The sequence below is a fragment of the Schistocerca serialis genome, chromosome 1, assembly GCF_023864345.2.
Source record: "Schistocerca serialis cubense isolate TAMUIC-IGC-003099 chromosome 1, iqSchSeri2.2, whole genome shotgun sequence".
Classification (NCBI taxonomy): domain Eukaryota; kingdom Metazoa; phylum Arthropoda; class Insecta; order Orthoptera; family Acrididae; genus Schistocerca; species Schistocerca serialis.
The window spans coordinates 844445178-844468896 of record NC_064638.1 but is presented as its reverse complement, the minus strand read 5'-3'; positions in this window follow the sequence as shown (position 1 = coordinate 844468896).

Below are 23719 nucleotides of genomic sequence, written 5' to 3'. Positions count from 1 at the left end.
CTTCGTGAATGGCAGATATTTTGATGATACAGTTTCATCCGTTCGAAGAAAGTGGGAGAAAGGAGGAATACCATTAAGCGTTGAGAGAAAAATTCTCACTGCTTCTGTACAAGAACAGCTCTGCACCGAAACTTGCTTGGAACGAAATGCAAAGCAGTGAGTTCAAAGAGCTTGTGAGGCAGTTGCTCAGATCTTAGCTTGGCGGCCATTTAAATCTCCTGCCAGAACGAAAGCACTATCATACCTTTGAGCCATGCGTTACTTCTTCATATCATAATTCCGAAGCACGCCTTTCAGCACAGTCAATAAAGCAGTAGCAGTTCCATCTCCGCTAACGTCGTGGAAACCAGGAAAATATCCAGAATGTCCCCACTGGAGTCCACAACAATAAAGTGTTGTGACTTGTCTGAAGCATCTATTGCTAGTTCGCAATGCAGACGTAAAATGAGGTTCAATCCGAACCTGGATATTATATTCACATATCTCCTCGTTTATACATACAGTCAGTTCGTTCTGTATATAAATCCCCGATATAGCCCATTTTTTTCCAGAGTGGTTTCGGTTCTTCTTTTCTGTTTAGCACAAGTTTAAAAATGGCTCTGTCAGTTCCAGGGTCAGGCGGCTCTCCATCAACATTCGCATGGGACCAGCAGGGTAATGGTGATTTCATCTCCTCTCGGGATGAACAGTGAGTGGAGGGTGTTGCTGGAGGGACACTAAAGAAAGGAATTCTGCACGAAGCCAAGTCTCAGATACTTGCCGCATTTGGGTTTGTATCGACTCTAGATGAAAATTATCAGAGTGGGCAGCTCTGACGTGTGTACAACAACCAATTGGAGCAGGTCCCATCTTTTCCTGTCGCACACACAGCAATTCAAGAGCGCGAGGAGAACATTCAGACGGTCGCAAGGAGCACAGACAGACTGCTTCTGAAGTCACTCTTGGTATGCTGCTGCTCTGTTGTTTCTGTTGAGTCATAGAGTTACATGCATGAGTGCATTAAGTAAAGCAAATTTTAGTCCAGCTGGTAAGAGAGTTGTGAAGGTGAGTTACGGATCGTTGTGGCTACTGCATGGGGCAGTGATAAGTGAATAATGTGTACCTCAAGCAGCGTGCGCTGAAGTGAATATTGTGTCCCAAAGAAAACTGGGATACTGGAGTTATTTAAAATCTGGATTTGTTCCATAGTCGGTGGTTATAATGTTGATTCAGTACGGATCATTTTACTGAACCTGCGGTTCAGTCGTATATTTTATGAGTTGGTATATTTTCTTGTATGAATGAATTCTTTATATAAGGAGAGTTTGGCGAAGTTCGCCAAATAGCGTCAAAAGAAAACGAAAACCGCAGCTACAAGCAAAGAACCTTTACTGGCCTTCATTGTAATCACCATTAGCTACAGCACACTTACGATATTAGTTTAAAGCTACTGGAAACTGTTAGCAAACATTACTTCTGGAATAGCTCCAAGCACATTTGTCACGCATTGTTGAAACTCCGCAAAATTATTTAGATAGATAAAAGAGACGAAAATTTAGTAGTCATAGGGGACCTGAATTCGATAGTAAGAATAGGAAGACAATGAAAAGCAGTAGGTTAAACTGGATTGAGGGTAAGGGATGAAAGAGGAAGCCGCCTGGTAGAATTTTGCACAAAGAACAACTTAATCATAGCTAACACTGGTTCAAGAATCATGAAAGAAGGTTGTAAACGTGGAAGAGGCTTAGAGACACTGTAAGGTTTCAGACAGATTATATAATGTAGATGAAGATGAAATGGAAGATATACTGCTTGAAGAGTTTGACATAATACTGAAAGATCTAAGTCTAAAAAAGGCCCCGGGAGTACACAACATTCCATTAGAACTACTGATAGCCTTGGGAGAGCTAGCCATGACCAAACTCTGCCATCTAGTGAGCAAGATATATGAGACAGGTGAAATACCCACACATTTCAAGAAGAATGTAATAATTTTAATCCCAAAGAAAGCAGATTCAACAGATGTGAAAATTATCGAACTATCATTTTAATAAGTCATGGCTGCAAAATACAAACACGAACTCTCTACAGACTGGTAGAAAGCTGACCTCGAGGAAGATCAGTTTAGATTCCGTAGAAATATTGGAACACGCGAGGCAATACGGACTCAAGACTTACCTTAGAAGACAGATTAAGGAAAGGCAAACCTACGTTTCTAACATTTTGAGACTCACAGAAAGCCTTTGACAACGTCGACTGGAATACTCTCTTTCAAATTATGAATGTGGCAGAGCTAAAATACAGGGAGCGAACGGCAATTTACAAATTGTACAGATTCCAGACTGCAGTTATAAGGGTCGAGGGACATGAAAGGGAAGCAGTGGTTGAGAAGGGAGTCAGACAGGTTTGTATCCTATTGTGGGGGAACCGGTTTATAGTATTTCGTTACTTTAATTAGTTATAAACGATATTTCAGGTACATCAAAAAATATATAAAACCAGTTACCTATTGTCAGCGTAACAATTCGTTTGATCTCACCAATGATTATCCCGACTCATATTTGTCATTCTGCTAAAGAAATCTCCACTGGACGTTGTGTGGAAATGTCGTCTGTAAAGTCATGTGAGTGGCACTAAATTGCATATCATTTATCAGATTTTACACAACTGTTACTTAAGATGAAAGCACTTTTCTCTAGCAAAAGGGAATATTTAGTCAGAAAATACTACATGCGCACAACACTGAAGTATGTCTCCTATTAAAATATTTCATGTAAATCGTCCGAAATAATTAGGTTTCATACATCAGCAAATAAGAAATTGATATTAAGTAACGTGCTGTGAGCACTGGTTTTGAAGATACATTCTGAGTTGAATTCTGTCTTTTAAGTAGATTCAGGATCATCGGTCCACATTCATTTCCATTCACTTATATCTGACAACATTTATGTTTGTTAAAATTCTCGATTCAAAACTGCCGCGGAGATAATATTGCTAAAATGGTGGCAGACAGACGATAGTCAATTTGTCTATTGTTATTCTCGATTTATTTTATATCAAGTTAATATAGTTAGATAAAAGTCTCTTGTTCTCTATTCTTTAGCCTTTAAAATTATGCTCAATGAAAACTTTTCGTATTTTTTATACCAGCTACTACTAAACTCCGCTGTAAGTTGCTGGCGCTAATGGCTGCGCTCCTAATTGCAGATCTGAAAATTACCACCTAAAAACATTAATTAGGTTGGATTACAATTGAAATAAATACAAATACAAGTCTAGACAATAGCGACTCTATTTTTCAAATAATAATTAGCAGTATAGTTACAGGTTTTCTCTTTACAGAGCTCACACGTCTCACGTCCGAACAATTCATCGATTAGGACTGGAAGCACAACAAAAAAAAGATTATATTTGTCGTTCTCCATGAGTGTAGTTCTCTGACAATAGTTTTAATTCACACAGAAATTAAATTATTACAAAAATAATGAAATAATTACCGTCATTTTCACACGATGCAGTCTTTTTTATACGTAGTATCGATAATATTTGTTGAAGTTTGTCCACATAGTTCATTTTAACATGTTGTGGCTAGAACATAGTGTCCTGGATATTACACTGTCTCCGATGTTATTCAATCTGTATATTGAGCAAGCAACAAAGGAAACAAAAGAAAAATGTGCAGTAGGAATTAAAAACCGTGGTGATGAAATAAAAACTTTGATGTTTGCCGATGACATTGTAATTCTGTCAGAGAAAGCAAAGGACCTGGAAAAGCAGCTGAACTGAATGGACACTGTATTGAAAGGAGGATATACTCGTAAGATGAAGCATCAACAAAGGCAAAACGAGAATAATGGAATGTAGTCGAATTAAATCAGTTGTTATTGACTGATTTAGATTAGGAAGTGAGATTTAAAGTAGTAGATGAGTGTTGCTATTAGGGGAGCAAAATAACGAATGACGGTCGCAGTAGAGAGGGTATAAAATGCAAAGCTGCAATGACAAGGAAAGCTTTTCTGAAGAAGAGACATTTGTTAGCATAGAGTATAGATTTAAGTGTCAGGAAGTGAAACATGGACGATAAATAGTTTAGACTGGAAGATAATACAAGATTTAGATATGTAGTGTTACAGACGAATGCTGAAGATTACATGGGTATATCACATAGCTAATGAGGAGGTACTGGATAGAACTGGGGAGAAGAGGAATTTGTTGTACAACATGACTATATGAAGGGGTCGGTTGGTAGGACACCTTCTGGGGCATTAGGGGATCACCAGTTTAGTATTGGAGGAAAGCGTGGAGGGTAAAAATCGTAGAGGAAGACCAAGAGATCAATACACCAAGTAGATTCAGGAGGATGTAGGTTGCAGTAGTTACTCGGAGATGAAGAGGCTTGCACACGATAGTGTAGCATGGAGAGTTGCATCAAACCAGTCTCTGGACTGAGAATCACAACAAAAACAACATTTGTGTTGCCTATGTGGGCCTAAACTAATTTTATTTTATTAATTATTGTTGTTATTTTAAGACGATATTTGTGTTATTCACGCAATTTTCAAATTTGTTCAAAAAATGTTCAAATGTGTATGAATTTCTTAGCGACCAAAAGTGCTGTGGTCATCGGTCCCTTGACTTTCACACAACTTAAACTATCTTTAACTTATGCTAAGCAAAACACACACACCCATGCCCGAGGGAGGACTGGAACCTCCGGCGGGACGGAACGCACAATCCGTAACATAGCAACTCAAACCGCGCATTTACGCAGCGAGGCTTCAAATTTGTTCGAGCCACAAATACCATTGGTGTTACAACACTGATTTCAATCTTGGAACTACCATTACGAACCTGAGACAAAGAGACAGTCAGTGGCATGGTCTGCATCGTCTTTCCTGCCACCCAAAAGTATCGGCTGACAAAATTCCAAATTAACGTAATACTTATTTCCATTTTGGTCGACTGGGGTTTTCTGCCCAAGGGAGGCATGAAAAGCGATGAACACCATCGCACTAACAGTCACTTACTCCCTCCATAATGTTAGTAGCTGGTCTCATCTCCTGTGATGATGCGTGACAAATGTGCTTCCAGTGTTTCCATAAGAATCTTTATTGACTCTTGCCAAGTGCTTTACAAGCGATGTCAGAAGTTGTCTGGCTAATTCTGATTACTGTAAAGACGAATAAAAGTGTTTTGTTTATAACTCTGATTTCTTTTATTTTTTGCGACTATTCACCGAAGTTTTCGTAAGCACCTTACATATGTAGCTGGTGTGCTGGCCACATAGACGTAAGAGTGGGTAGTTGAGTAGTGTATTGCTAGATGATGTCTAAGGATTGGGAGACGTTAGAGCATCCAGGTAAGCAGCAGCTACTAGAGATTTTACTCAGCTTTCAGCAACAGATAAATCAATATTTTCTGGTATAATAAGCTACTATTGTCACAATTACTGAAGGCTGCAAACAGTATATTGTATGGTGTCACATTGTATAAGGGTTGATTGTTTGGGATCAGATTGAACTGTTCGTATTACTTATTATTATAATTCTAAGAAGACTTTGTGTTTTATTATAGATCCGTTCAAGTTTTTTCGCACGACGAAGATTTGCTACGTTGTATATGGTTGCCTTTGTAGTGATAGATTAAATTGTTTGTATTATTTAGTGCTATTACTTTAAGGGGGTATTTTTTATTATTCAAATTCTGTTCACGTTTATTCGTGCCACAAAGGAACTTCGGTTTACAGCAGTGTTTCCATCCTGTTAAATTCGACTTTTGCATGGTAAATAAAGAGTTAATAAAAATATTGAGCCTTCTGTCCACACAAGACCCAGCTCGAATTAGACTCCTCTTAAATCCCACACAACATCCTTGAGGACTGAATTCGTTTCACATTTCAGGAAGTCATTTTTAACGAGCAGAAGCTGAGACTGTCGCGCAGTGGTTTAAAATCCACATTAAATTTGATGTGCCTTCGCTACCAAACTCCTCAAGGACTCTACGAAAGGAGAGTTTCTGATTAAGAATCATGGACCAGCACAAAAACTTTCATCACCTCGTTTCAGGTTTTAGCACTCACATATCAAATCACACATGGAAAAATTACGATTTTTAACGTCCCTCCATGCTCTGTCAACTATAACTGTTGGTGAAAGTTTCGACTTCCAGTCATATACAAAACTTACATCACATCATTTTATATTCAAACATACCGTTCCTAGCTACTGGTGAAAAATATTTCGATAGTTACCGTCTCTTCGTATGTAGTCAAGAACGATGGTGCTACATGTTGAACTCCGCGTCACCACTGAACTTCAAACATACAAACATCTCGCTATTGTTGAAATAAACCCATGTTTAATTATGTCTATCCTGACTAGAAAACAACCAAGATAGCTGCCGAGTTGAAATTCCGGCGAGGAAAATCAATTTTGTTTCGTCATTTCGGTTTCAATCAAGTTGGTGCTGCCGAAAAATTTTGATATCCTACATTTAGGGTGCTTAATTAACAATCGATCCCAACACAAAATTTTACTCCACTTCATTTAAAATTAAGCATCTGCACACTCTGTTACTTGCGAATAAAAAATATTAAAGACTACGACATTTCTAATAACTCATTTCCTGATGTTTTCATTATCGAAGTGTTAATTTTCTTAGGGACTCATTGCCATACGGAGGAATATTATCTGATGGTCTCTTGTAGTAAAAGCTTTGTACAGTCAAACGAATTTACCAAGAAGAGATTAGAAGATTTTCAAGGACTCTAGGTTATGTGTGTTGCACAGAAATGAGGTGGAACGCAGTTCGGGTCTGTCGGATAATTTTAATTATGATATAGCCGTACATTATGGACAAAGCGACGTTCTGTAGATTTTGAAAATTGGATTTAGGCAACAGATCTCGATTCCAAGACTGTTGTACTGACACATGTAAATTCATCTTGCTGAACATTACATTCATTTCGATAAGCTTTTGGAGTCGACCATTACAATCAAGTATAGAATATGGAAGTGACAGAATTTTGGATAAAAGTTACGTTTTATATTAGTTTGTTTAGTGATTGAAGCGAGAAATTCACATGTTAACGGTTTCGTAATCTTCTGTTATTAATATTCTGAAGAATCGTGATCGTGGTAAATCCATTACTTTTCATATTATCGAGCAAAAGCTTTGGTACCGTCAAACCGATTCTCACTTTTTATCATCGATCCCTGACAACACTCTCAACAATAAAATATAGCTTGATACGTCACGAGCAGTTGCCTGGCATCATTGCGATACTTATTCGCGACGAGTGAACGCTTTCTGTGTTGCTATTTGTGCTGTATTAAGTGTCGTGCGCTATTTAACTAACGTCTTACAGTGATACTTGGTTTCTAAGGCTGTGTGAACTTTCTCGAGTTCTAAGAAGAAGACAGAAAACCAGTATCTGACGAGATTCTCTTGAGGAACCAGTAAGTGACCAGTAATCATCTTTTCTCAGACTTCTCCTATGCACACAGTGATGTTCACAAGTTGGCATGCCCTATACGCCTCTATTCCAGAACGTTGTGGTATTAGTTGGTCAATCAAAAGTATAAATCTTCTTCACCTTTTCAGAGGTTCACTTCGTTGAACTCCACCTTTACTGATAAACCGGTTTCTTGTGCTTATCAGAGTTAAAGCTACGAGAAAAGTTTTACAGAACCGTCTGAATCCGTCCTTCATTAACGGTTACGTTATATAGTGGGGAATCATTTGAACACTAGCAAGTACCACGTTTTTACCATACTGAACGTTTTTGTTGTCAGGTATATTTGGCAGTTGTCGTGCTGTTGTAAAACTGTATCAACTGTTTGTACATATCCTAAAAGGCCGGCCAGTGTGGCTGAGCGGTTCTAGGCGCTTCAGTCTGGAACCGCGCGACAACTACGTTCGCAGGTTCGAATCCTGCCTCGGGCATGGATGTGTGTGATGTCCTTAGGTTAGTTAGGTTTAAGTAGTTCTAAGTCTAGTCGACTGATGACCTCATATGATAAGTCCCATAGTGCTCAGAGCCATTTGAACCATATTCTAAAATCGTTTGCCATTCCGCGAGTCGCTCTCATTGGTCAGCGATGTGTTACGTCACATGGATATCCAGTCTTATCGCATTAGCGCACTCGCTAATGGGATTCTCACTCCCCCTTTCATTCGATTTTGAACATCTCATTAATGGGGCTCAATATGATTCGAAAGAATTAGTATACGAAATATTCGAAAGCAACTGTAAGACGGTAAAAAGCACTGACGACAACACTTTTCGGTCTCCAAAGGTAACTGTAGATGCTTGACACTAATACTTCCAGCTTCAGAAAGTGAATACGCCGAATATTTTACAGTTTTATATGCTGCTTTAGTTCAGACATATTTAGAGAAAAGAGGAATCAGTCCAGAGAACATATATTTTCGCAGAAGTCCACTTCATTGCATTCCATTTGGTTCTGTCATTCAAAAATCTATTGCGGATGAAAGGTCTCCTACTTGCATAAACATCAATTCCTTTCTTTTACGTTTCGGGAAATCTTGATTGTACTAGTGCTACTGACTATCTCACGGGTTTTCAATGTGAGATATTTGCTCCAAGAAAGAATAGAACAATAATTTCGAAATATGATATTGTTGCAGACCACTCAGGTCATGGAGAAGTAAGCCCACCTTTCGAAATTACACTTATACAGTGTTGCTTCGCTATTAATTTTGCATCGACGTGGCAGTTTGCTGTTGTAATTCGTAATGAAATATCAATGTGTTTGTACTTAAATGCGATGTATTCTACCAAGTATTTTAAGGGATTCTGAGTACTGTCTCCACTGGAGCTCGCTGAATCTCCAAACAAATCTTCATCTGTAATATCGTGATGTGACGTCTCGGCTATTTTGTTTCGCAAATCTTTAGAAATAAAATTGTCGAATTCGTCCACTATTTCTTCGGCAGAATTTTGGTCTTTGTCCTCTGCAGTGGAAGCACCAAGGGAAAAGGTATATTGTTTGCATTGCCAGTCAGTATCAGTAGGCGTAATTTATTTTTCACCTCAAGGTACGTGGGATTACTATAGAATGTACCAAGTTCACAAATTCTTGAAAAGGTATCAAGATCACGATTTCTAGAAGAGACATTTCCGGCACAATGTTAATTCAGTCAGGCAGTCAGGATGTAGGTTGCCCGGCATTTTCCACATCTGCGAAAAGCCCAAAAAGTTAACTCACTTACGACGCAAATCCTTTTTCATACGGTTTGAAACTAACCTAATCGCATATTCGAGCAAATTTCCAAAAACCTCTTCAGGAACTCTCTTGACTTCTGAGGTTGAAACTACGACCACTTCTAAGACGAGTTCAACATACGGAAATCGTCGTTGTGATAGGTGATCAAAACATCACTTGTCTAGCGGTGCACAAGATCTTCTATTACAGTTTTTGTAAATACGGTACCTTTGGACAAGGTGATTCCATCGCCAAAAAAGTGATTTCTTAATTATTTCAGAAAATACAGTATGCCGTAAAAAACCCATATTTTCATTGTATTTCGCACAGGCATCGATGAATATGTCTTAGTAGTGGATACTCCAAACTTTTTCCCCACTTACGAATTGTTTCGCTCCCATATCTCATTTAACAGCTACTACACGAAGCCGAACTCCTTCAAGTTCAGAAAGATTGTATGAAACAAACTGCATGTGACTGTGACATCAAAATCGTAATATTTTGGCCGTTTGCACTTTGAAAGAAAAAAAATTCTGAACATGGCAAACTGAACGTTCTTGTATGGATCGAGTATGACATCGTCAGATGAATCGCAGCTCACGTGACTGTCAGTGTTTGTAGCACCAACGCTTAGTACAGCCCTAACCTCAAGTGATGTAAAAAATATTGACGTACCCTTAATGAAATATTGTACATTGTTTAAAATGGCTTGTTGAAACCTGAAACTGCTTGGCCGAATTTTGGAGTGTTGATCGACAGGGAACACGATAAGGCTTTCATTTTCAGAAAGAAAATGATTTTGCAGACAAAGCCCTCAAAGAAATTGTATTTTCGGTGCCTTCCGAACTCCACGAGACAATTCTTTTTCTTCGTCACGTACCGAATTTGTCCTTGGGTGAAACACTGAGATAGTTTAATCTTAACCTCCTTATTTAGGCTTCCTGTTTTCTTAGTAGCAGGAAGCGATGTTTTGAGAGGTGGACCTTGTTTCCTAGCTTTCTTCAGAGTTCAAATTTTTTGCTCCACTTAAGTGTTTCATCTATTTATAATAGCCAAGTCTTTGTTCAAGCCCTTAATTTCTTCCTCTTTGCTTATACCGATCGGACTCGAGGAAATTTCTGTGCTACTTGACTTAAACAGTATTCTTTTCTTGGAAGACAAAACTTCCAGTGTTATGAGAGGCTTCTTCCGCACTACCACATTCTCTATTTTTTACATCGTCTTCCACGCGTGCAATATCAGTAGCACCCAGTTTCAGTTCCATACCAGTTGGATATCTTCTGGGATGGAACTACATGTGACTTCAGCAACTTTTTTCTAGGTAAACCCTGTAAAACATTTTGCATGTCCCGTTTGTAATCCTATGGTCGAAAACTTTCGGAACATATCCTCACATTTTTTATACTGATCTTGTCCTCACATTTAGAACGAGACTACCATTCACGTCAAGTACAAAGTCTTTCAAAAACCGAAGGTAAAGAACGCCCTCGGTTCTACGCACAGAGCTACTACACTTAGCCACAGCACAACCGGAAGTGTCTTTGCTCATTTCACTCGAAAATACTGTGAACAATGCACAGCATCAATATATATATACATATCACAGGTCACGAACTTCACTCAAGTAAACGAGATCACTGCACTATCAACAACGGCGAAAGTCCCATAGGTACTGTGCAGTAACTCATCAGTGAAGCCACGCCTTGTCACGCCGGGCGACCGGCAAACTCAGGGAATCCGCAACGCCCCCCCCCCCCCCCCTATCCTTATCCGGTTATGTTCTACTCATTATGCCGATTGTTACTTACTTCATACAAATGTTTTTTTGTTTCATTCTATGCTACCTCATTTATTTTTTTTTATTTTAGTGGTACTTGAATGATTTGCATAACTTGTATCTGCTTCTTTAACTGTAATTCAACACGTCTATGTGCTACGTGATTATAAAAAACAGAAGTTTTAATATCTTATGCGGCAGATATTCAACAGTGTGTAGACTTACGATTTTCTCTCACCTACATCTACATCTACATGGATACTCAGCAAATCACATTTAAGTGCCGGATAGAGGCTTCATCGAGTCACCTTCACAATTCTCTATTATTCCAATCTCGTATAGCGCGCGGAGAGAACGTACACTTATATCTTTCCGTGCGAGCTCTGATTTCCCTTATTTTATTGTGGTGATCGTTTCTCCCAATGTAGGTCGGTGTCAACAAAATATTTTCGCATTCGGAGGAGAAAGTTGGTGACTGGAATTTCGTGAGAAGATTGCGGCGCAACGATAAATGCATTTGTTTTAATGGTGTCCAGCCAAAATCCTCTGTCATTTCAGTGACACTCTCTCACATATTTCACTGTAATACAAAACGTGCTGCTCTACTTTGAATTTGTTCGATGTACTCCGTCAGTCCTGTCTAGTATGGATCCCACGCCGCGCAGCAGTATTCTAATAGAGGAAAGACAAGCGCAGTGTAGGCAGTCTCATTAGTATATCTGTTACATTTTTTACGTGTCCTCCAAATAAAACGCAGTCTTTGGTTATCCTTCCACACAACATTTTATATACGCTCCTTCCAACTTAAGTTGTTTGTAATTGTAATACCTAGGTATTTAGTTGAATTTACGGCATTTAAATTTTACTGATTTATCGTGTAACCGAAGTTCATCGAATTCCTTTTACCACTCACGTGGATGACCTCACACGTTTCGTTATTTAGGGTCAACTGCCAATTTTCGCACCATTCAGATATCATTTCTAAATCGTTTTGCAATTTGTGTTGATCTCCTGATGACTTTATTAGTCGATAAAAGACGGCGTTATTTGCAAACAATCTAAGACGGGTGCTCAGACTGTCTCCCAAATCGTTTATATAGAAAAGGAACAGCAAAGGGCCTATAACACTACCTTTGGGAACGCCAGAATTCACTTCTGCTTTACTCGTTGACTTTCTGTCAATTACCACGAACTGTGACCTGTCTGACAGGAAGTCACAAATCCAGTCACATAACTGGGACTATATTCCATAAGCAGGCGATTTCACTACAAGCCGCTTGTGTGGTACAGTGTTAAAAGCCTTCTGGAAATCCAGAAATACGGAATCGATCTGAAATACCTTGTCAGTAGCACTCAACACTTCATGTGAATAAAGAGCTAGTTGTGTTTCACAGGAACGATACTTTCTCAACCGATGTTGACTCTGTGTCAATAGGCCGTTTACTTCCAGGTAATTCATAATGTTCGATCACTATATATGTTCCAAAATCCTGCGGCATATCGGCGTTAATGATTTGGGCCTGTAATTTAGTGGATTACTTCTACTACCTTTCTTGAATATTGGTGTTACCTGTCCAACTTCCCAGTCTTTGGGTACGGATCTTTCGTTGAGTGAACGGTTGTATATGATTGTTAAGTATGGAGCTAATGCATCAGCGTACTCTGAAAGGAACCTAATTGGTATACAGTCTGAAGCAGAAGTCTTGCTGTTATTAAGTGTTTTATTAACTTGCTTCACTACTCCGAGGGTATTTACTTCTACGTTACTCATGTTGGCAGCTGTTCCTGCTTCGAAATCTGGAATATTTACTTCCTCTTCTTTTGTGAAGGTATTTCGGAAGGCTGTGTTCAGTAACTCTGCTTTGGCAGCACAGTCTTCGATAGTATCTCCATTGCTATCGCGCAGAGAATGCATTGATTGTTTCTTGCCGCTGACATACTTTACATACGACCAGAATCTCTTTGGATTTTCTTACAGGTTTCGAGACAAAGTCTCGTTGTGGAAACTGTTATAAGCATCTCACATTGAAGCCCGCGCTAAATTTCGAGATTATGTAAAAGAGCGCCGATATTGGAGACATCTGGTATTTTTAATTCAACATGGTTGTTTCGTTGTTTCTGCAACAGTGTTCTGACCTGTTTTGTGTACCAAGGAGAATCAGCTCCTTGTTTGTTAATTTATTTGGTATAAATATCTCAATTGCTGCCGATACTATTTCTTTGAATTCAAGCCACATCTGGTCCGATATTATTAATTTGGAAGGAGTGAAGATTGTCTCTCAGGAAGACGTCAAGTAAATTTTTATCTGCTTTTTAGAATAGATATATTTTTCATTTATTTTTGGAGGATTTAGCGGTTACAATATTCAGTCTCGCTCGACAATCCTGTGTTCACTGATCCCTGTATCCGTTTTGGTGCTCGTTATTAACTCAGGATTATTTGCTGCTAAGAGGTCAAGTTTGTTTTGAAAACGGTTTACTGTTCACGTGGGCTCATGAACTAACTGCTCGAAATAATTTTTAGAGAATGTTTTATGTGTACCTCCGGAATTAAAATGTATTTTCACCAACATATCGATCGTAAATTAAAGTCCCCACCAACTATAATCGTACGAGTCGAGTACTTGTTTGTAAACAAACTCAAGAGTTATTTGAGCCTTTGAGCAACTGTATCATCTGAACTGTGACGTCGGCGAAAGGATCCAATTAGTATTTTATTCCGGCTGCCACCACTGACCTCTGCCCATACTATCTCGCAGGAAGTATCTACTTCAATTTCGCGACAAAATAAACTACTTCTAATTGCAACAAAGACGCCATCGCCAACCGTGTTTAGGCTACACTTTCTGAACACCGTTAGGTTCTTGGCCAAAGTTTCGGCTGAGTTCATCTCCGGCTTTAGCCAGCTTTCATTGCGTATAACGAATTGGACATCAGTGCTTTCAATTAGCGGTTGGACCTCTCGTACTTTCCCAACACAGCTACGACAATTTACAACTGTTATACCGATGGTTCCTGTATCTACGATCTTCCTGTGTTCGGCCTGCACCCTTTGTGACTGTTCCAGAGACCCTCTAACACAAAAAACCAGTCCACGCCACTCAGCCGCTACTACCCGTGTAGCCGTCTCCTGCGTATAGTGGACACCTGTCCTATTCAGCGGATCCGGAAACCTAACCACGCTCTGCAGCCTACACGGTCGCAGTACCGTCTGAGCCTCTGATTCAGACCCTCCACACGGCTCTGTACCAGAGTTCTGCCATCGTTCTTGTCGACTATGCTACCAGTGGTCAGCTCTCAAGAATGAATCTGCAAATCTGCAGGCATGTGTTTGCTGTAATAGAATTACTGGTCAAGCTGAAACCATATGCAAACCACTAACTCAAAACTACGGCTGTGTCTTCGCCGGCGACAATGTTACCAGTTGTGTTGTCCGACTAGGATCCTGGCTAAACTTAGTACTTCTGATTCAGTCTCCCTTACTCCGACATTTTGTCACAGAAAGCAAATTTTATTTTAGTTTCTATCCCTTTACGCTTCAAGACATTTACTCACCATCGTTGTCAAAAGTCACGTATCTGTGTTCAAATAATAGCAAGGCATTCGCAGTTTTAATATGCCTTGCAATACGAAAAACTGTTGCCTTCTTTTGCAGACTAGCGTCGCTTACTGAATGCGTGATTGTTAACATGCGCAGAATTTAATACTGTAATGTCAAGTAGTCAGAGATACAACAACGATTTTGTATGTCGACGATTGTCCCGTGACAGAGTCTTCCATTTTCCCATAGACTTCAATAAAATGTTCCCTTTATGTGTGCAGCGGAAGGTGTCGTCCGTTGTCCTGGTACGTAGTAACATGTGAGCTGCGAAAGAGTAGACAACATGGGTCTAGTGCAGGACTTTTTCACACATTTGATTATCAGACACTGAGCATTATTTTCAAGTCACAACGTTACTTAGTAATTTATTTAGTTAGTTTCATGTATCATTGAACATTTTGCCTGATAAATCATTTTACGTTCTCACTGCAAATTAATTTGTACATATTGTCACATGCTGAATACTTGTAAGTTTGTTAACATACGAAAGATTTTTATACGGGAGTTAGTAGCTCCTACCAGCCACCTTTTACACATTACTATAACATAAACTGTCCTACGCAATATAAGTAATTGTTAAGGAGAAGTTTTCTTCGTTTCTTTTCAAATTTTACTTTGATTTGCATCGCTATGCAAGTGACCAAAAATTTTTATTTCAGCACTGTGAACCCCTTTTTCTGCTAAAGCCAACATTTAATGTGGAGTAATGAATGTTATTTATTTTTCTTCTCGTACTGTAATTACGTACGTCATTGTTCTTTATAAACTGTAGTTGATTACTTACAACATACGTCATGAGTGTGAAGCAGAATTCAGAATTCCTTAAACGGATGTCTTCGACGTGATCTTGGGTGAACACCACATATTATTCATACAGCATGTAATTGAGCAACGAGAGTTTTATTTCTTAAAGATGAACTATCCCAGAACATTATTTCATATTAGTTTATTGAATGAAAATGTGCAAAAATTGTCAACTTATTGATTTATCTCTCACCAAGATCTGCGGTGATTCTAGGTGCAAATGTGACTGAACGAAAGTGATTAAGAGTTCCAAGATGTGCTTTTTCCAGCTTAAGAACTCATCAAAAAGAACATCGAAGAACTTCGAAGTTTCTACCCTATTTACTATTTCCTTACCATGTGTTACCTTTATAAATGTTATAGTAACCCTAAATGTTCAAAACTGAATGTGTTGTGTCTTTTTAAAATTGTTTGTGAGACCACCCGCAGGAAAAGTGTTAATGATTCAGATAATAGCCTTGTTTAAGATTTCTTCTTTTTGAGGATGCATGCTCGGATTGACTACAATACTAGGAACTACTTCTGTCTGTTGAATACTGGAAGGTTGACCGCTTTCGTATGTGAAGAATAATAGTGAACCTAAGACTGAGACTTGGGTCCCCCATACATGAGTTCTCCCCAGTCAAAATTATGTACTCAGAGCATAATGGATGACTTACTACGTTCAACTTTCTATATTCTTTTAGTAAAATATGTTATTATCCAATGGTTGGCTATACCATCAGTGCAAAAGAACTTATTTTATGTGGGGGAATACTGTGATTCACTTAGTGAAATGCCTCTGATAGGTCACAAAAACACCAACCAGCACTGTTTTATTATTTAATGCTCTCTAAATCTGGTGAGTGAACATCTAATTGGCATTCTCAGTAGAGCAACTCTTCTGAAAATCATACTGTGATTTGATGAGGATATTGCTCCTTCGTGGGCGAGTCTACTTGGGTCAAATCAGACTGGATTCGTGAGGTGGCCACATCCCGACAGACTGCAAAATTTAGTCGACTGAAGACGACATCGGAGCGAGAAACTGTTATTCGACGCCCTGTTATTAATATGACAGGTAGAGATTTGGACGATGCTACGATGATGGTTTTGAGTAAGGGACTGAATTTTGCACCCACGCCACAGGTTCTGCCATTGCCCTCGTTTATCAGCGCCATTGAAGAAGCTGTTCGACCACTTCCCTCTGATTCAGCAGAGGAAATAAGACGTAAAACATGCCGTGCAATTATGAAGGCAGTTTGGCCCCATGGTGAAGACAACTTGCAAGACTTCTTAAGACATCTGAACTCCCTCCACGATCAAATAAAGTTCACAATGGAAATTGAAAAGGAGGGACGCCTTCCATTCTTGGATGTTCTGGTTAAACGTATAGAGGATGGCACTTTGGGACATGAAGTGTATAGGAAGCCGACGCACACCGATCTGTATTTACGTGCAAATAGCTGCCACCATCCTGCCCAGACAATGAGTGTTCTCCGAACTTTGACTCACAGAGCGCATATTATTTCTGACGAAAGCAGTCTGCAAGATGAACTTCCCCATTTACAAAGAGTGTTTGAAGACAATGGGTACTCTCCATATCAAATACAGAGGCCACTGAAACTGAAACCGAAAGAGGTCACAAAGAAAGCAGAAGAAGACGAAGAAACCTTTAAATCGATGGCCTTCCTGTCATATGTGGGTAGCCTCTCATCGAAAATAGGACCCATTCTCGGCAGACACAAAGTAAAAGTGATTTTTCGTCCTCCACCGAAGACAGCTGCACTCGTGGGTTCCGTCAACGATGATTTGCTGCTCCGAAAATCTGGAGTTCACAAAATTCCATGTGAATGTGGCCTTTCTTAGATCGGACAAACAACCCGTGCTGTCCAAGAAAGATGTACAGAATACCGGAGGTACACACGACTTTTACAACCTAACAAGTCGGCAGTGGTAGAGCACTGCATTGATAATGGTCACAGTATGTTGTGTGACAACGTCGAAATTTTGGCAACTACATCATCCTTTTGGGACTCGATAGTAAAGGAGGCAATTGAAATTCGCTTGACGACGAATTTAATTAATAGCTATAGTGGTTTCAATCTTGATAAATCATGGAATCCGGCACTTGCTGTAATAAACTCGCAAAGACGTCGTCACAGTGCAGCTCACAGTGTTATATCGATATGCCGACACAGATCAACTGCGGAGTCAGATACAACTCGCGCATTATGCACGTCTCTGCCGCCGACCAACGTCTCTGGCGCATTTGCATCTGTGGCCGCATGCGCAGTCGCGCGGTACAACAGTGTAAAGGGACGAAGCGTGCACTGGAGCGGCAGTCTTGCGGCTCACTCTGAAGAAGGCTGAACGTTATACAGCCGAAATATTAGAAGAAGAAGGAGATTTCTTGCGGCTGCGCACCCGAAACTTAATGGAACAGTATCTTCTTCCTTCGTACCTCACAAAAAAAAAATCTACACTCAGATCACAAAAGACTGTCTTTCGAAGTTTCAAAGAACTTTAATTTCTCTCATATTTTGAGGAAGATTGTTACAAAGTCGGGATCCTGATATACGAATTACCCCAAATTCTATGCAGAAGAAGAAAAGCCAATTTTCTGCATTTTAGGATTAGAGCTGAAAGAGATTCTCTGAGCTCAGGTTTGATAAGTCTTTTTTGAGGGACTAAGATTTCTTGCATCTTAGATTGGTAAGTTTCTAAATTATGTTCTACGCCCATTCTGGTAAAGCAGGTAAATCAACTTTCACGTTTTGAATGGCTGTGCGCAAATTTTTTGGCTTGCACATAGGTATAATTCCAGGTTATCGGTGAATAAGTGATATTTTCAATGAGAATAAAGGTCTTGACATAAACAGCATATAATAGGAATAGTAATGGCTTCAGTACCAATTCTAGTGCGACCCTGACAACTACACTCTTCCACCGCGACCTCTTTATTCCGATCATTACACACTGCTGGCGGTATGTAAGGTATGGCGAGAACCGTTGTATAAAACATGGCAAAACTGCGATTCATTTTCCAAATGAAATAATCGGTGCCATGTGAAAGCCTTCCCCACATCAAACCAGGCAGGATAGTCTCAATTCCAAGTTATTCAAATGTTTCGTAAACTTTCATACACTTTCACATGAGATAATACTAGATATAGGAAGGTAGAGTACATATGTTCCGTTACCTTGAAAGAGGGTGGTGAGGGCCGGGGAAAGGTGCCGAGGAGAAGGACATCCAGCCACCCTCTACCTCTAACATTGACATATTTTTGAGCCATCAGTCTTCTTACTGGTTTGATGTGGCCCACTACGAACTCCTCTCCTGTGCTGTGCTAACTCTTCATCTCAGAGTAGCACTTGCAATCTACGTCCTCAATTATTTGCAGAGTGTATTCCAATCTCTGTCTTCCTCTACAGTTTACGAACTTTACAGCTTTCTCTAGAAACATCGAACTCATTCCCTTCCACTTGTCAGTGTTTTCCACATATTGCTTTCCTCTCCCACTCTGCGCAGACCCTCCTCATTCCTTAACTGATAAGTAAACCAAATTTTCAACATTCTTCTGTAGCACCACATCTCAAATGCTTCAATTCTCTTCTGTTCCGGTTTTCCCACACTCCATGTTTCACTACCATACAGTGCTGTACTAAGAACGTATATTCTCAGAAATTTCTACCTGAAATTAAGGCCTATATTTGACACTAGTACATTTCTCTTGGACAGGAATGCCCCTTTTGCCAGCGTCAGTCTGCTTTTGATGTCCTTCTTGCTCCGTCCGCCATTGGTTATTTTGCTACCTAGGTATGTAGAATTCCTTTAACTTCATTCCTTCGTGACCATCAGTCCTGACGTTCAGTATCTCGCTGTTCTTATTTATGGTACTTTTCATTACATTCGTCTTTCGTCGATTTCCACCAGTCCATTTTCTGTACTCGTTGGACTGTTCATTCCATTCAGCAGGTCCTGTAATTATTCTTCACTTTCACTCAGGACAGCAATGTCTTCAGCGAATCCTATCACTGATATCGTTACATCTGGAAGTTTACTTCCACTACCGAACCTTTCTTTTACTTCCATTATTGCTTCTTGGATGCACACCCTTTTTAATCCGAGTACTTCGCTCTTGGTTGTCCACTCTTATAATTCCCTCTTGGCTCTTGTACAATCTTACACCAATTTTTCTCAGAATTACGAACATATTGCAACATTTTACATTGGCGTACGTTTTCTCCAGGTCGACATATCCTAAGAACGAGTCTTGATTTTTCTTTAGTCTTGTTTCCATTATCAACTGCAATGTCAGTGTGGTGCCTCTACGTTTCCTGAAGCCAAACTGAGCGTCATCTAACACATCCTAAATTTCCATTTCTATTCTTCTCTACATTATTCTTGTCAGCAGCTTGGATGCATGAGCTATTAATCTGGTTGTGCAGTAATTCTCACACTTGTAGGCTCTTGCAGTCTTCGGTACTGAGCGAATGATATTTTTTTGAAACTCAGATGTTTACAAAATAGTCGTTCGAGCTATCCTTGAGTATTGGTCATCAGTGTGGGATCCATATCAGGTCGGGATGACAGAGGAGATAGAGAAGAGCCAAAGTAAAGCGGCGCGTTTTGTCACAGAATTATTTGGTTAGCGTGATAGCGCTACGGAGATGTTTAGCAAACTCAAGTGGCAGACTCTGCAAGAGAGGCGCTCTGCATCGCGGTGTAGCTTGCTGTCCAGGTTTCGAGAGGGTGCGTTTCTGGATGAGGTAGCGAATACACACTCCTGGGAATTGAAATAAGAACACCGTGAATTCATTGTCCCAGGAAGGGGAAACTTTATTGACACATTCCTGGGGTCAGATACATCACATGATCACACTGACAGAACCACAGGCACATAGACACAGGCAACAGAGCATGCACAATGTCGGCACTAGTACAGTGTATATCCACCTTTCGCAGCAATGCAGGCTGCTATTCTCCCATGGAGACGATCGTAGAGATGCTGGATGTAGTCCTGTGGAACGGCTTGCCATGCCATTTCCACCTGGCGCCTCAGTTGGACCAGCGTTCGTGCTGGACGTGCAGACCGCGTGAGACGACGCTTCATCCAGTCCCAAACATGCTCAATGGGGGACAGATCCGGAGATCTTGCTGGCCAGGATAGTTGACTTACACCTTCTAGAGCACGTTGGGTGGCACGGGATACATGCGGACGTGCATTTTCCTGTTGGAACAGCGCGTTCCCTTGCCGGTCTAGGAATGGTAGAACGATGGGTTCGATGACGGTTTGGATGTACCGTGCACTATTCAGTGTCCCCTCGACGACCACCAGTGGTGTACGGCCAGTGTAGGAGATCGCTCCCCACACCATGATGCCGGGTGTTGGCCCTGTGTGGCTCGGTCGTATGCAGTCCTGATTGTGGCGCTCACCTGCACGGCGCCAAACACGCATACGACCATCATTGGCACCAAGGCAGAAGCGACTCTCATCGCTGAAGACGACACGTCTCCATTCGTCCCTCCATTCACGCCTGTCGCGACACCATTGGAGGCGGGCTGCACGATGTTGGGGCGTGAGCGGAAGACGGCCTAACGGTGTGCGGGACCGTAGCCCAGATTCATGGAGACGGTTGCGAATGGTCCTCGCCGATACCCCAGGAGCAACAGTGTACCTAATTTGCTGGAAAGTGGCGGTGCGGTCCCCTACGGCACTGCGTAGGATCCTACGGTCTTGGCGTGCATCCGTGCGTCGCTGCGGTCCGGTCCCAGGTCGACGGGCACGTGCACCTTCCGCCGACCACTGGCGACAACATCGATGTACTGTGGAGACTTCACGCCCCACGTGTTGAGCAATCCGGCGGTACGTCCACCCGGCCTCCCGCATGCCCACTATACGCCCTCGCTCAAAGTCCGTCAACTGCACATACGGTTCACGTCCACGCTGTCGCGGCATGCTACCAGTGTTAAAGACTGCGATGGAGCTCCGTATGCCACGGCAAACTGGCTGACACTGACGGCGGCGGTGCACAAATGCTGCGCAGCTAGCGTCATTCGACGGCCAACACCGCGGTTCCTGGTGTGTCCGCTGTGCCGTGCGTGTGATCATTGCTTGTACAGCCCTCTCGCAGTGTCCGGAGCAAGTATAGTGGGTCTGACACACCGGTGTCAATGTGTTCTTTTTTCCATTTCCAGGAGTGTATTATTTCCCCCTACTTATACCTCCCGAGGAGACCATGAATGTAAAATTAGAGAGATTCGAGCGCGCACGTAGGCTTTCCGGAACTCGTTCTTCCCGCGAACCATACGGGACTGGGACAGGAAAGGGAGGTACTGACAGTGGCACGTAAAGTGCCCTCCGCCACACCCCCTTGGGTGGCTTGCGGAGTATAAATGTAGATGTAGATGTAGATGGTATGTCGCCAGATTCATATACTCTACACACCAACGTCAACAATCCTTTTGTTGCCACTTCTATTGGAATGCTATCTATCCCTTCTGCCTTATTTGATTTTAAGTCTTTCAAAGCTCTCTTAAATTTTGATTCTAATACTGGATACCCTATCTCTTCTAAATCGACTATTGTTTCTTCTTCTATCAAATAAGACAAATCATCGGACTCATAAAGACGTTCAATGTGCTCTTTCCTTCCATCCGCTCTCTACTCTGCACTTAACAGTGCAGATCCCGTTGCACGCTTAATGTTACCATCCTTGTTTTTAATTTCACCGAAGCTTGTTTCTGCTTTCCTGTAAGATGAGTCTGCCCTTTCGTCAACCATTTCTTTTTCGATTTCTTCACATTTTTCATGTAATCATTTCGTCTTAGTTTCCCTGAACTTCTTGTTTATTTCATTCCTGAGCGGCTTGTATTTCTGTATTCCTGAAATCCCCTTAGCATTTCTGTAATTCCTTCGTTCATCGACCCTACGAACTATTTCTTCGTTTACCCACAGTTTCTTCATAGTTACATGCTTTGTACTCATGTTTTCTTTCCAACTTCTGCGACTGCCCTTTTTAGGGATATCCATTCGTTTTCAATTGTACTGCCTACTGAACTATTTCTTATATCTGTACCTATAGCCTTAGAGAACTTCAAACGTATTTCATCATTCCTTAGTAATTCCGTGTCATACTTCTTTGCATATTGATTCTTCCTGACTAAACACTTAAACTTCAGCCTACTCTTAATCACTACTACATTGTTTGCTCCTGGCTGCACCTTAAAATACAGAATGAGTTTTCGGAATCTCTGCTGACCATGTTGTAATCTAGCTTAAATCCTCCCGTATCACCCTGTCTCCTGCAAGTATACCTCCTCCTCCTGTGATTATTGGACAAAGTATTCACTATTACCAGCTGACATTTATTAGAGAACGCAATTCGTCTTTCTGCTCTGTCATTCCTTGTCCCAAGCCCACATTCTTCTCTAACCTTCTCTTCTACTCCTTCACCGACAATTTCACTTCTGTCCCCCATGACGATGAAATTTTAATCTCCTCTTACGTACTGTATTACCCTTTCACTACGCTCATATACTTCCCCTGTCTCTTAATTTTCAGCTTGCGACGTCGGCATGTATGCCTGAACTGTAGTTGTTGGTCTTGGTCTACTGAATCTGATAAGAACTATCCTATTATTGAACTGTTCAGAGCAACGCAACCTCTGCCCTACCTTCCTATTCATAACGGATCCTAATCCCGTTAACCATTTTCTGATGCTTTTCATATTATTCTATACTCATGTCACCAGGAATCGTCTTCTTTCCACTTTACTTCACTGACCCCTACTATATCTAGATTGAGCCTTTGAATTTCCATTTTCTGATTTTCTTGTTCGCTACTACGCTCAAGCCTCTGATGTTACACGCCCCTACACGTAGAACGCTATCCTTTATTTGGTTATTCAGTCTTTTTCTCATGGTCTTCTCCCCACTGACAGTCCTCATCCGCAGATCCGGATGGAGGAATTTTCCGGAATCTTTTGCCAATGGAGAGATCATCATGTCACTTTTTCAATTACAGACCACATGTCCTGTGAATAACCACTATATATCTTTCATGCAATGGTTTGCATTGCTTTCTGCATCCTCATGCCGTTGATCATTGTTGATTCTTCTGCATTTAGGGGCAACTTCCTATCCCAAGGATAAGAGAATGCCGCAAATCTCTGTCCACTCCTCCGCGAAATTTGAAAAGTCCCTTGGCAGAATGGCTGTGAATTCTTTTGCCGAAGTCTTCGGCCGCCAATGCCGATCACAATTCAAAATTTAAGCATTAGCTGGTTTCGAAGCCTGGACAGACAAAGTTTTGATTTCTACTGAAAGACATTGCCCCTAGACCACAG